Below are 14,132 nucleotides of genomic sequence, written 5' to 3'. Positions count from 1 at the left end.
TAGAGGGCAATGTATAGCTTTATGTCTTTGGTGATGTTAAATTCATTCTCTGTGGCTGATTTTACACAAGTGAGCACTTTATCAGCCCGAGAAACTCAAACCAATATCTCGCATGGCAAATATGCGAGTGTGTCTGGCAGTGCAGTGCGCCTTGTAAGAACAATGCATTGCGATGTGTGTATGTGTGTAAAATATATACACATACATAAACAAACACACACACACCGCTGTAGGAGCAACTGTAAGAAACAAAATAAATGGTGGGAATATGGCGGCCGCCTGATCTTTCACGCACATAGTATTCATAGGGGAGGTCCTATATTTTCTCGGTCAAGTATTAACGGGAGAGAATACTGCTGGTGAAAACGAAACCACAGAAATCTTAGGCTTAGTTTTGTCCCAATATACGGCCGTGACCATCACCAGCGATGCTTTTTTTTAGAGGATTAAATCGCATCGCTGCCGCGCACATTAAAAACCGCATGTTTTTGTTTAACGCGCAAGTCGGTAGGACTTTCCAATGTTAACATTGCAGCGCATATTTGTCGCCTTGTGATGCGATAAAACGCAGCCTCCATAGGATTACATGGGAGATTTTAAAAAACAAAGTGATCCCAGGAATGCACAAAAATAAAGACTGAAAAACTGGTTGCTCATAAAGCCTAAGGGGCCCGGGTGCAAAAGTTCAGCTGGGCCCCCCTCCATCTGTACCCGTACCTATACCTAAACCGTGCTAATTTACAAACATGATCTAGCCCCTTGGTGCTTTTTATTGCGGTATACTGCTTCCATTGATTTGAATGCGATTACTCAGACGTGAGCTCGGAAGCGGTGATTTTTAAGCGCTCTGTCCTGTATTTGCGTTTTCTAACGCACCTCCCCACCCATCACAATTGTGGGGTGCATTAAAACCGCTTTACCATGCGTTCAAAAGTGCTGCTAAAAATTGAGGTAAAAAACCCACGATTTTAAGCTGTGTTTTCTGAATGCACGTCTTAGAGCAGCCTTAGGCCCCGTGCACACGGGCGGAAATTCCGCTGCCGGATTTCCCACAGAATTTCCACCCATGGAAGCTGCCATAGGATTGCGTTAGAAAACGCAATCCTAGGCAGACGGCCGCGGTTTGTCCGCGCGAAATCACACGTGGAAAACAAACCGCGGCATGCTCTATTTCTGTGCGGGGATCGCAGAGCCCCGCACAGAAACGTCACTCGCCGGCCGCTGGCACCGGTCTGCGCATTTAGGACGGCAACTCCCACAGCCTAGAAGTTTGTATGATCTAGAGCACAGGTGTCAAACAATGCCCGCGGGCCGAATCCGGCCCGCCGCCTATGCAGTAACTTCCCTCACTCCTCTGTGCTGCTGTCAGTAGGCAGTCTGCTCTCGGCTTGTTCTGTCTAATGCAGACAGTAATAGAGGAGTGCCGATAGCAGACTGACAACAGCTGCGGAGGAGGGAAGGGGAGTGCAGAGAACATGATCTCTGCAGCAAGGAGAGCATGGCTGAGGAGGAGCAGCTGCAGGGTGAGAGCCGTGTGTGTGTGTGTGTGTGTATGTATATATATATATATATGTGTGTGTGTATATGTATGTTTGTGTCATATATATATATATATATATATATATATATATATATATATATATAGTGTGTGTGTGTATACAGGATGTGTATCCCCCTGTATATAGTGGCATGTCCCATGCTGGTGTAACCTGTGTATTCCCTGTATATAATTATATATATACAGCTGATATAACTTATACCAGCTATACATATATAATTATAATTCCTTCTCTACTCACCTCTGCAGCAGTCTCTGGGCAGCCTGTAATGGAAAGTCCCCCGTCTTTTGATCACATGACCAGAGCCTGGTCATGTGATCTGCAGCCACAGGTCCTGTGCATACAGCGCTCCGGAGGTGAGTAGAGCCGCAGTAGCCCCTCCCCCTGGTAATCGCTAGCCGGCAGAGACTGATAGACTGCAGCTGTGAGTGGTCACAGCTGCAGTCTATCAGTTGGAGGGCCGCGCCGTGGGAGTCTGCAGCCTGTAATTAGCTGCCGGCTCCACGTGTAACAGCCCTCCCCTCTGCTCTTGCCGACCTGCGGCGCTGCCTCCCGTCTCTCTTCTCTCTCCTCTCTCCTCAGCCATCATGCGGCCGACAGCGTCGATCCCCCGGGCCCCCTCAGCTCAAGGGCCGGGTATATGCACTGGGGGAGGGTGTCACTATTGCACTGGGGAGCCGTCACTATTGCACTGGGGAGCCGCTGGGGGGGTGTCACTATTGCAGTGGGGGGCCGCTGGGGGAGGGTGTCACTATTGCACTGGGGAGCCGTCACTATTGCACTGGGGAGCCGCTGGGGGGGTGTCAATATTGCGCTGGGGGGCCGCTGTGGGGTGTCATTGTTGCACTGGGGGGCCGCTGTGGGGTGTCATTGTTGCACTGGGGGGCCGCTGGGGGGTGTCATTGTTGCACTGGGGGGCCGCTGGGGGGTGTCATTGTTGCACTGGGGGCCGCTGGGGGGTGTCATTGTTGCACTGGGGGGCCACTGGAGGGTGTCATTGTTGCGCTGGGGGGTGTCATTGTTCCACTGGGGGCCCGCTGGGGGGTGTCCCTAATGCACTGGGGGCCCGCTGGGGGGGTCACTATCGCCGCTGTGGGGGTCACTATTACCGCTGGGGCCGCTGTGATGTGGGAGTCACTATTACTGCTGGGTGGGGGTTCCCTATTATCGCTGGGGGGGGAGGGGTCACTATTACCGCTGGGGGGTGGGGGTCACTATTACCGCTGGGGCTGCTGTGTGGTGGGGCTCACTATTATCGCTGTGGGGGGTCACTATTACCGCTGGGGCTATTGTGTGGTGGAGGTCACTATTATCGCTGTGGGGGGTCACTATTACCGCTGGGGCAGCTGTAGGGTGGGGGTCACTATTACCGCTGGGGCTGCTGTGTGGTCGGGGTCACTATTATCGCTGTGGGAGGTCACTATTACCGCTGGGGCCGCTGTGATGCAGGGATCACTATTACTGCTGGGGCTGCTGGGGGTGGGTCACTATTACCGCTGGGGTATGTTTACATGTGGCGGAAATGGGCAGGGCTGTTTCAAAATAGGGTGCAAATTTTGACTACTTTTTGGATGCGGAAATGCTGCAGAATTTTCCACAGAAATTTCCGCTGAGGACGTTCTGCAACATTTCCGCATCTAAAAGCAGTCAAAATCTGCATGCTGTCAATTTTGAAGCGGCTGGTCCTTTTTGGAACGACGGGGGTAAAATCATACGCCGTGATAAACCCCGCCCCCGACGTGTTGGCACTTTGTGATAAATAAGTGGGTTTTAGGTTGCGGTTTGGGCACTCGATCTCTAAAAGGTTCGCCATCACTGGCCTATGCTCATTAGTGCTTAAACCAGGTCAGTCATGAAGGAGTTAACTGCGGGCGAATGCAGGTTACAGATGGAGGGATGTTGGTTGAACTGCATGTAAATCTGCAATAGTTTGGGGGACTCCCAGCAGACAGAGGGGTTCTCCTCCAGGAAGCAGGCAGCACATGGTTAACTACCTAAGCCGGGTGCGGGTGAATGCAACGCTTGTATGAAAGAGGCATAAAGCTGCGGGGTTTTTTTTCTCCCCTCTTCCCCCATGCACAGATATACGTTGTCCTCGTGTGCAGGGGAAGGGGGGGGGGAAGAGCCAGGAGCAGGAACTGAGCTCCTGTCCCCCTCTCTGCCTCCTCTCCGCCCCTCTGCACTATTTGTAATGGGGAGAGGTGGGACGGGGGCGGGGCTAATTCTCGGAACTTAGCCCCGCCCCCGCCTCTTCCCATTGCAAATAGCGCAGCGTCATGACCGCGGGAAAGGAGGGAGCCGCTGCGGGATTCTGCATGAAGAATCTGCGGCGGGCATGATTTTCCCCGTGGACATGAGGCCTAAGGCCCCAGGGCCACGGGGAAAATCAGGCCCGCTACGGATTCTCCATGGAGAATCCGTAGCTGGTCCCGCCTGCCCCGCGGACATGATGCTAAGAAATAGGAATAAACTCACCTGCAGCGGTCCGTGCGTGTCTTCCTTCCATCACGAACGGAACTTCTTTCTTCAGCCCAGCGGATGTGCTTGGCATGTCGGCTGCGTGCCGTTCGCATGCGCCGGTCACATCCGCCGGGCCGAAGAAAGAAGTTTCCGGCCGCGAAGGAAGGAAGACCTGCATTGCCCGGAGCAGGTGAGTTTAATTCAGGCGCGGGTCTCCTGCGGATCCGGACGGCTTCCATAGGCCTCAATAGAAGCCTGCGGGAGCCATCCCCGCGGGAGACCCGCGCCTGAATGGAGCATGGCCGGATTTTTTCCTGCACACGGGACCCGCGCCTGCAGGAAAAAATGACATCCGCAGATATTTTACTACCTGCGGGTGTCTAATGCATCCCTATGGGGCGCGGATCCGCGTGCAGGAAAAACGCTGCGGATTTAAAATCCGCATTTGCCCGTGGACATGAGGCCTAAGGCGGATTTTAACTCTTCTCCTGCCCGCGGATCCGCATCCCATAGGATGCTCCCTGCTGTTGGCGCGACCACCAGTCACCCTTAAAAGTAAACAGAAAGTTAAAAAATGGTAAAATGTAATCTTCGCTCATATTCGTGAGGGGAGATACAATTACATACCTAAGGCCCCCGGATTTACCCTTGGACCTCACCTCGGCTTCTGCGCACGCGCCCGTCGTCAACGTTGGCCGATGCAAGAGCCGAAGATTGCCTGAGTAATTTAAGATATCCCTGCTCCTGGCTACCAAACATAGCCGAGAGCCTGGAGATTTCATGGTGGGCCGCAGTACGTGGTCCCCAGTCACGTGATTGCCATTAGCCAATGGATAACGGCGATCATGTAAAAGTAAAAGAGTTACAGCTTCACCTCCTGTCACGAATCCAATTCGTAAGGGAAGGTGAAAATTCTTCCCTAAGGCCTCCGGCGATGTCCCCCGATGGGATCCTTATCCTCGGTTGGATAACGGCGATCATGTAAAAGTTAAGAAAAAGTTGAAGTTTAACCTCCCCTCTTTGATCGGTGAGAGGAGATGAAAATTCTTACTGGAGGCCTCCGTATTTGAACCTCGATGTGATCCTCCTCCGTGGACCTTCTCCGGCTTCTGCGCATGAACCTGCCTTAAAATGCCAGACACATGCGCAGCAGCTGGGGAGCCCGGAAAATTTTAAATCTCTGTGCTCCCGGCTAACAAAGGTCACCGAGAGCCTGGAGCAGTGATCGGTGGTCTCGTTGAGCTGTCCCTGGTCACGTGATAAAAAGGTAGTGATCTACCGAAGGCCGGTCTCACACGACTGGATATGTTATACAGCCAGCCGCGGCGAAGGGAAGATCCGGAGCAGGTGAGTAAATTCCGATTTTGGTCTCCCGCATGAAAATGGAGCACGGTCCAGATTTTTTCATGCTCAATTTTTAAAAAAATCACTTTTATTGACCATCCGCGGGTATTTATCTACCCGCGGGAGATCAATGCATCCCTAGGGGATGCGGATCCGCGGGCAGGAGAAGAGTTAAAATCCGCCTTAGGCCTCATGTCCACGGGCAAATTCGGATTTTAAATCCGCAGCGGTTTTCCTGCACGCGGATCCGCGCCCCATAGGGATGCATTAGATACCCGCAGGTAGTAAAATATCTGCGGATGTCATTTTTTCCTGCAGGCGCGGGTCCCGTGTGCAGGAAAAAATGCGGACATGCTCCATTCAGGCGCGGGTCTCCCGTGGGGATGGCTCCCGCAGGCGTGTGATTTCCATCTAGTGCAGGAAACGCGTTAATAGGGCTAATTCATGTATGGAAATTCGTTTTGCAGCTGTATGCAGCATGATTTAGGTATGGGTAAGCGGTGAGAAAGGGAAGGGGGGGCCCTGAGCTGAACTTTTGCACCCGGGCCCTTGAGCCTTTAGGTACGCCCCTGACCCTAAGGGTGTTTCTCACCTCATCTTTCTGCGTTTTACATACAAAAATGACAGGAAAGGGTTGTGACCCGGCGGCCGTCGCAGGCAGAAGATGACCATCGCCACTGTATGCCACGGAAAGGGGTGAACGCGCGTGTGAACTGGCATTTCAAGCGCAACCCGATTACTGTAAACCTTGTTTCTGCACAAATACGCTCCACTGCGACAATAGTCTTGGCGTGTACATTCGTCTGCCGAAGCCCTAGGGCCTCTTTCACACGGCGTGCTAAATTTAGCAGAAAAGCGGTCGCAGAAACCGCAATGATTTTTACGTGCATTTGCGCTCCCGATATTCCATTAGAGTCTAAGGGGGTAAGCAAATGCGCTCTCATATGCATAAAATTGCGCCGAGGGCTCCTTCACACGAATGTACTTTAGTCCCCTTATAATCACAAGCATATAAAAAGGGGAAAAAAACGAAACCGCGGATCTCTATGGGATTTCAGTGGTTTCGTTTTCACCACCTCCTTTCCTGCCTGTGATTTCTGCGCATGATTTGCCCGTGCTGCCGAGCGTAGTTTCGCCTGTGCCAGTCTGAATAAGCCTTACGCCTTATTCACATGACGAATTATACATCAGTATTTTGTGAGCCAAACCAGGAACGGGCGCAAAATACGGAAGAAATGAAAATCTTCCCAATTAGACTTTCTCTACACTTCTGGTTTTGGCTCACAAAATACTGATGAAAAATATGCCCGTGTGAATAAGCCCCTAATTCTGTGCATTGGGGGAAGGGGGGAGAAAAAAACCCCGCAGCTTTAGGCCTCTTTCATACAAGCGTTGCATTCACACGCAAAGGCATCACGTGGAAGAATTGCGGCAGCGCAGCATTGCTGCAATCTAATCCCTTTTGGAATTAGCGCTGTCTCGTCCATTCACAGGGCTGCATCGCGTGAATGGACTCCGCTGCCGCGGTCGGCAGAATGGCTTTTGTTAAGCCTTAATAGCTAAATAGAAGCCCGCTGTCTTCTGCAACAAGTGCCGGTAAACTCCCTCCCCCTCTCTGCGGTTTTTGTCAAAAAATAGGTCATGGCTCATATTTTGATGCTGTGCGGGAGGGGAGGGGGGGTAATAATCGCCCGTGTGAATGAATGCATTGGAGTCCAATGCTTTACATGGCGACGATTTGTGGGCGACATTTATCTGCGAGAAAACATTTGTATGAAAGCAGCTTTATGAGTGCGATATCAGTCTGATTTTCTTGTAGCGATATTGCGCTTGCCCGCGTATGTGTATTCGCATCTGCAGATATTTTGCTGGCTTTTGTGCATTCAGAAAGATACCCACCGCTGATCCCAGCTATTGAAATTAGTCTAACGAGTTCTGGGTGTGTTCCTCTCCTGCGCAATTACGCAGCCAGCTCCCTCATTTGCATATTACCCAGAGGAGCGTGCATGGCCAGGTGCGTCTACTTACTCAGTTTGCAGTTGCTCTCCGTTAGGGGGATTCATGACAGTTCCCTTATTTGTATATTACCCACAGGAGCGTGCATGGCCAGGTTCGTCTCCTTACTCAGTTTGTAGGTGCTCTCCCTAAGGAGGATTCATGCCAGCTCCTTCATTTGCATATTACCCAGAGGAGCGTGCACGGCCAGGTGCGTCTACTTACTCAATTTGTACTTGCTCTCCCTAAGGAGGATTCATGCCAGCTTCCTTATTTGCATATTACCCAGAGGAGCGTGCATGGCCAGGTGCATCTACTTACTCAATTTGTATATGCTCTCCCTAAGGAGGATTCATGCCAGTTCCCTTATTTGCATATTACCCAGAGGAGCGTGCATGGCCAGGTTCGTCTCCTTACTCAGTTTGTAGGTGCTCTCCCTAAGGAGGATTCATGCCAGCTCCTTCATTTGCATATTACCCAGAGGAGCGTGCACAGCCAGGTGCGTCTACTTACTCAATTTGTACTTGCTCTCCCTAAGGAGGATTTATGCCAGCTCACTTATTTGCATATTACCCAGAGGAGCGTGCATGGCCAGGTGCATCTGCTTACTCAGTTTGTAGTTGCTCTCCCTAAGGAGGATTCATGCCAGCTCCCTTATTTGCATATTACCCAGAGCAGGGGCGTAGATAGAGGCTCATGGGCTCGGGTGCATAAGTTTAGCTTGGGGCCCTCTACAGACCCCTCCAACCTCCACTCCTTTTCACGGCTACTACTTCTACATCACTTTTAGCTCCATTACTGTTTTTTTTTAATTGCCCACCAATAGATCATTGGTAATCAGTGGTTTTAGCAGAGTTTTAAAACATCCAGAACACAAGCCTCAAGGCATGCTTCGCTTCCTCAGGAAAGAAAAAGAAAAAAAATATATATATATATACATACACACACACACACACACACACACATATACAGACATATACACATATGGAGACAGCATAATAACAATATATACAATAGAGACAACATTATATGGATGAGATTTCTTTAAACGTGTGACTACTTCTCCATTCACTTCTGTCGAGCTGACGGAGATGGTCAAGCACTGAGCTCCCATGAACGGCGGAGTCGTAGTCATGCAATGAGACTAGTGCTACGCGACCAAGATTGCTGTATAGCCCTGCGACCTCACACTCTCGGGCCGGCTTCACACCACCGGTTTCCTATTGTTCAATCCGCAGTTGTCGTCCACACGGAGGATCTGCAGCACTGAAAGATACATACTACTGCTACTTCCTTCACACTCGCGGTCATCCACATTACAGATTTTGCAGGAACGCAGGGTCGCCGGCTGGGGTAACGGCCAGATTCCGCTGTGGTATCCCGCATTCGGAATGTGAAGTGGTTGTGTGCAGCTGGCCTTACTGAAGACAATGGAGTTGCGATACAACTCACAAGTAGCTGCGACCAATATATTGCAAAAATCCAACCTCGGTGAGGTTTTAGCAATCTATAGGTTGTGGGAACTTGCGCGACCCCATTGATATATTTGAGAATGCAAGTTCACAGGGCTGCACAGCGATCTTTGGTCACATGACCCATGTCATGGCGAAAGACTCCATAGAGCTCCAGCCTTAGGGCTCACGTCCACAATTGTGTTCTCACCGCAGAGACGCAGCGTTTTACGCATACCACCGTGGGCTCTTTGGCCAGATTCACACAGATGTATTTGCGCAGCATATTACTCATGAAAAATATACATGCTAAATACACGTCAGTAGAACCCGCTGATTGCAGCGAGTTCCTTCACATAAGTGTATTTTGCATGCGCATTTTGTCCAAAAAAAAAGCAGTCCCCTTTATTTTCTCGTGCATTTCTGCAGGGGAAGAACATGTATTATTCTAATTACACTAATTGCCCATTTCAATAAATGGCGGCATGGTTGCGTGTTTTTTTGCGCTTGCAAATGTGCTTGATTAATGCTAACAAAAGTACAGTAAGGGCCGCTTCACACAAACATATTTGTTTCAATGGGTGCCTTCAGAATTCTCTTTACAACGTCGTTGCGTATGGGCTGCGGGTATATCCGCGACCACGGAGCACAATAGGCTCTATGCTGCGGATATCCGCGGTAAAATAGAACTTGCTGCGTTCTCTTTTCTGCGAGTGGATTACATAATTCCAACCCACTAATGTGAGCGGAATTGTGTAATCCAATGCGATTGATCTGCTTATTACCGCGGATCAGACGCATGCGGAATCCGTAATTCCTATCCGGTCATGTGAGACCGGCCTAAGGTAGATCTCTACCTTTTTATCACGTGACCGGGGACCGCTCAACAAGGTCACTGCTCCAGGCTCTCCAGGGAGCAAGGAGATTTTACGTTTCCTGGACTCCCCGACTCCTGCGCATGTGTCCGGTGTTTTGCCAGCGGTCGCATGTGCAGAATCCGGGTAAGTTCACGGATGAGGATCGCGTTGGGGTGCAAATACGGAGGCCTCCGGTAAAAAGTTTCATCTCTCACCGATCGCATCGGTGAGGGGGAGATGAAACTTCAATTTTTTTTTAAAAACTTTTACGTGATCGCCATTATCCATTGTATAATGGCGAACACGGGATCAGGAACCACTCACTGGGGCCCCCCGTGAAATCTCCAGGTTCTTGCCTCAGTTTTGTAGCCAGGAGCAGGGAGATTTTAAATTATCCTGGCAATCCACAGCTTTTGCGCATGCGTCCGCCATTTTGGCGACAGGCGTGTGCGCAGAAGCTGGGGTAAGGTCCGCGGATAAATCTGGGGGCCTTACGTGCGTACTTTCATCCACCCTCACGGATATGATACGTGAGGGGAGATGAAACGTACGCTTTTTAAACTTTTTTAAAACTTTAACTTTTTTTTTCTTTCTACTTTTTCACACTTTTTTTTTTAACTTTACATGATCACTGTCATCCACCCAGACACATGTTTTTACGTCCTCAGGGATTAAGGCCCACTTGGGCAGGACGTAAAAACACTATGGGCTAGTCACTAAGGGGTTAAGAATTAAATTATGCAAACCGAATAATACGAAATGTAACGATTGGCCAATTTTGCATCTTTCAAATAATGTGGAATATGATTTAGACCCGTTACCACTGAGAAACAAGGCGAGGTTCATCCATAGACTCATCACAACAGTTCTTTTGTTTTATTATATACTTTATTATTGTGATTTGCATTTTATATACTTTGTCAAATCAATAATTTAGAAAATCAATTAAATATTTGTTGATGAAAATGGACAAATGTTTCCGCTTACCTGTACAGAGCTGACGGAAAATGCGTTTTTCCCATGGAATCGGCTCTTTAACCCGTTAACGACGGCCCCATCGGGATTCTACGTCCTGGCCGGCTGGGCTTTATTCCTAGAGGACGTAGTTTTATGCATCCTCTAGGAATGACAGCCCTGCAGGCTCAGGACGTGATAGCTCCATGCTGCCGGTTACCAGAGGTAGCCGACAGCATGGAGCTGTCATCCCGGGCCGCGGGACCCCACCCCCGGTCACGCGATCGCGTTAAACTCAATGGAAAGTTAAAAACAATTAAAGTTTCAGCTCCCCATACTGATTCGATCCGTAAGGGGAGCTGAGAGTACTCACTTCCGGTCCTCCGCAGCGTCCGGATCCTTCTGTCTTCTCCCCGGCACTGCTAGGGCTGTGCTGCGTATTAATAGACACCCCAGACATGCAAGTTGCCAACAGAGAATTAACCCTGAAATGCACCCCAACAATTAAATATCTGGGAGTTAAAATTACGAAAGAGGTCAGTGAGTACGGGAAAATAAACCTGGAACCACTTATGGAAAAATGGAAACAAAAACTTCACATATGGAAAAAACTACCCATGACAATCATAGGAAGAGTGAATCTTATAAAAATGATATGGATGCCCCAATTACTGTATCTAATACACAACTCCCCACACTGGATAACACAAACATTTTTCCACAAGGCCAAGGGACTGTTTAGAGAACTCATATGGGGAGGGAAGACACCTAGGATAAAATTAGAACTGCTATACAATTCAAAAGAAAAGGGAGGATTAGCCTTGCCCAATCCGTTCTCGTACTTCATGGCCTCCCAGCTGCAACATCTCAGGGGATGGGAGACAGAAGAAACACACGACGCTAGTTTCAGAATCCTTAAAAATCTCTTTAACGGATCACATTTGTTTGAAACCCTGGAACGTGGAGCGTTTAAAAAAAACGGTCAAAGTGCCCCCACGCTATTATTGATACATAAAATATGGTGGAAGACCAGAAACATGCTTGATATAAAAAACTGCACACAACATACCCCCATATGGAATAACCCGCACCTGCCAGAAATCAACAAGCTAAAAGGATTCCAAGGGTGGAAAGACAGGGGAGTTAGGAGAATGGACCAGATACTGGAGGGGGGGGAACTAAAAACCTTCGAGCAGTTAAGGCAAAACCACGACATCCCCAATAGTGACTTTTACAAATATCTGCAACTTAGACACGCTATACAAGCGGAAAAAAACACGGCGGAAATAACAATGGTAATAAATATAGTAGCGGACATAATAGGAAAAGCCACCACCACAGCGGGGAAAATATCTGTACTATATTCCCATATACAGGACACGGTCAATGCACACAACCCGTTATCAACAAGAGCAAAATGGGAGGCAGACATAGGGCCCATTGAGGAGTCGCACTGGGAGGAAATCCTACAAATGACACCCAAGCTATCTCTGAGCGAATCACACAGAGTCTCACAAATATTTCTAATACACAGAGTGTACCGCACCCAGGCCTTCTTACACAATATAGGAATGAGAACCTCCCCGATATGTGTAAGGTGCAAAACCCACACGGCGGACCTAATCCACATGCTATGGCGATGTCCGAAATTGCACAGATATTGGATGGGAATAAGAAATGCAATTAACGCGGCATTTGGCATACGTATGGACTTTACACCATACGTGTGCATTCTGGGATACATACAGGATCTAACATTAGATGATCATGAAAAACTAGCGGTAGCCAGACTATTGTATATAGCCAGAAAAACAATAGCCCAGCGCTGGTTGGACGAAGAACCACCCACGCTGGGAGAATTCAAAAATAAGGTCAACCAAATTTTACCGTGGGAAAGGAGTATTTACACTAAGCGTAAGACCAGTCAAAAATATCAGGACATATGGCTGAGATGGATACACGCCCAGAGCAGTAATGTTGGATCAAATACATAGGGAGTGGTGAGCCGTGTGGGGAGGCACCAGTAAACCGGGGATTTACTAAGACATAACAACGTATGTAATGGATATATATAAAGTTTATTGGGAAATGTAGAACAAATTACAGACTCGATATACAATAAAATAAAGTGGTAAGGAGTAATAGGGAAAAGTTAAGAAAGGAGGGATTGGAGAGAGAGAGACCGGGCAACGGGCAAAAGAAATATGACCCCCCCTCGAATGCAACAAAAAATCTAACCCTGAATCAATAAAAGAAAACAGCAAGAAGATAAGCAACACGAAGACCAAAGAAGAAAACAAATATACGTTACAAGAACTGTTATTATTGTTTACGACACAACACTGTGTTCATTCAGAGACAGTTTACCCAAAGAACAGAACGTTGAGAGAGAGATCTTAGGGGGGATGGGGGAGGGAGGGGGGTGAGGGGAAGGGGGTGGGTGAGAGGGGGAGGGGGAGGGAGGGAGGGGAAACCAAAGATTTGTTAAAAAAAATGTTTTAAAATATGCAAAAGGTGAAAAAGTTTAATAAAAAATACTTTAATTTAAAAAAAAAATGGCGCGATTTTACCCGCCGGTTTGAAACCACCCTAGAGAAAAATAGGGCAAAAAGATGGAGAACTGGGAGGTGACCCGCTAATCTCTATGGTGCTGTAAGTTTGGGTAAATCCAATAGGTGGTGCAACACGTTTCTGTAAAACCAACAGAGGGCGCTGCAATGTTACTGTAGAAACCAATGGACAGCATGGCAGGTAGCTATACATAAACTATACAAAATCTGATTGGTTGCTGCTGCCGCCGCCATTTTTTTTAAAAGGTACGCTCAGTTCTTTCATAGAGAACAAGAAGGTAGGTACTTACAATTCAGGTAGGTAGGTTCAGTTTGGGCCTGGGAGAGACTCCAGTGGAGACTGACGGAAAAATGGCTGCTTACAACCTGTGGTCCTTGTTTCGGGTGCGTGTGTCACCATCGATCTAATGTATCTTACTGCATAGATATATATCTAGCTATAAAAATAGATAGTTATATATCAATATAGATATTTCTAAAAATATCTAGCTTTACGTATAAATTTAAACTTCTATAGTTATAGTTTTGTAAGGCTGAAAACAGACATACAGAATTTGTATTATTATCAGCATTATTCTTATAATTGCCATTGATGTTATTCCAGGGTCAGGTAATACACTGCATGAGGCTTTGACCAATTTTTACTATTTTAGGTAAAAAGCTGCATTGACTGCACTTCTGCATTTAGTGCGATATGGTAGGACTGCAAGCAAAGCCTGAGACAAGATCTTGGTGCGCCCCATGACAATACATATCAGGTAGGTATCCTGCCCTAGAGGTATGAAGGCACCATACAGCAGCACTCATCTGTAATCCAACCTGCAGGGACATTGTGTGCTGCTGTAATGCCCCAAAGTTACTGTAAGATTCTATTGCTTTACTGGTTTTTGCTTTTTTTGGTGTTTTTTATCTTTCATCCCAGTGCTACAAAGACCGAGGACA

This window comes from Eleutherodactylus coqui, unplaced genomic scaffold (assembly GCF_035609145.1).
Source record: "Eleutherodactylus coqui strain aEleCoq1 unplaced genomic scaffold, aEleCoq1.hap1 HAP1_SCAFFOLD_30, whole genome shotgun sequence".
Classification (NCBI taxonomy): Eukaryota; Metazoa; Chordata; class Amphibia; order Anura; family Eleutherodactylidae; genus Eleutherodactylus; species Eleutherodactylus coqui.
This window is presented reverse-complemented; position numbering follows the sequence as displayed.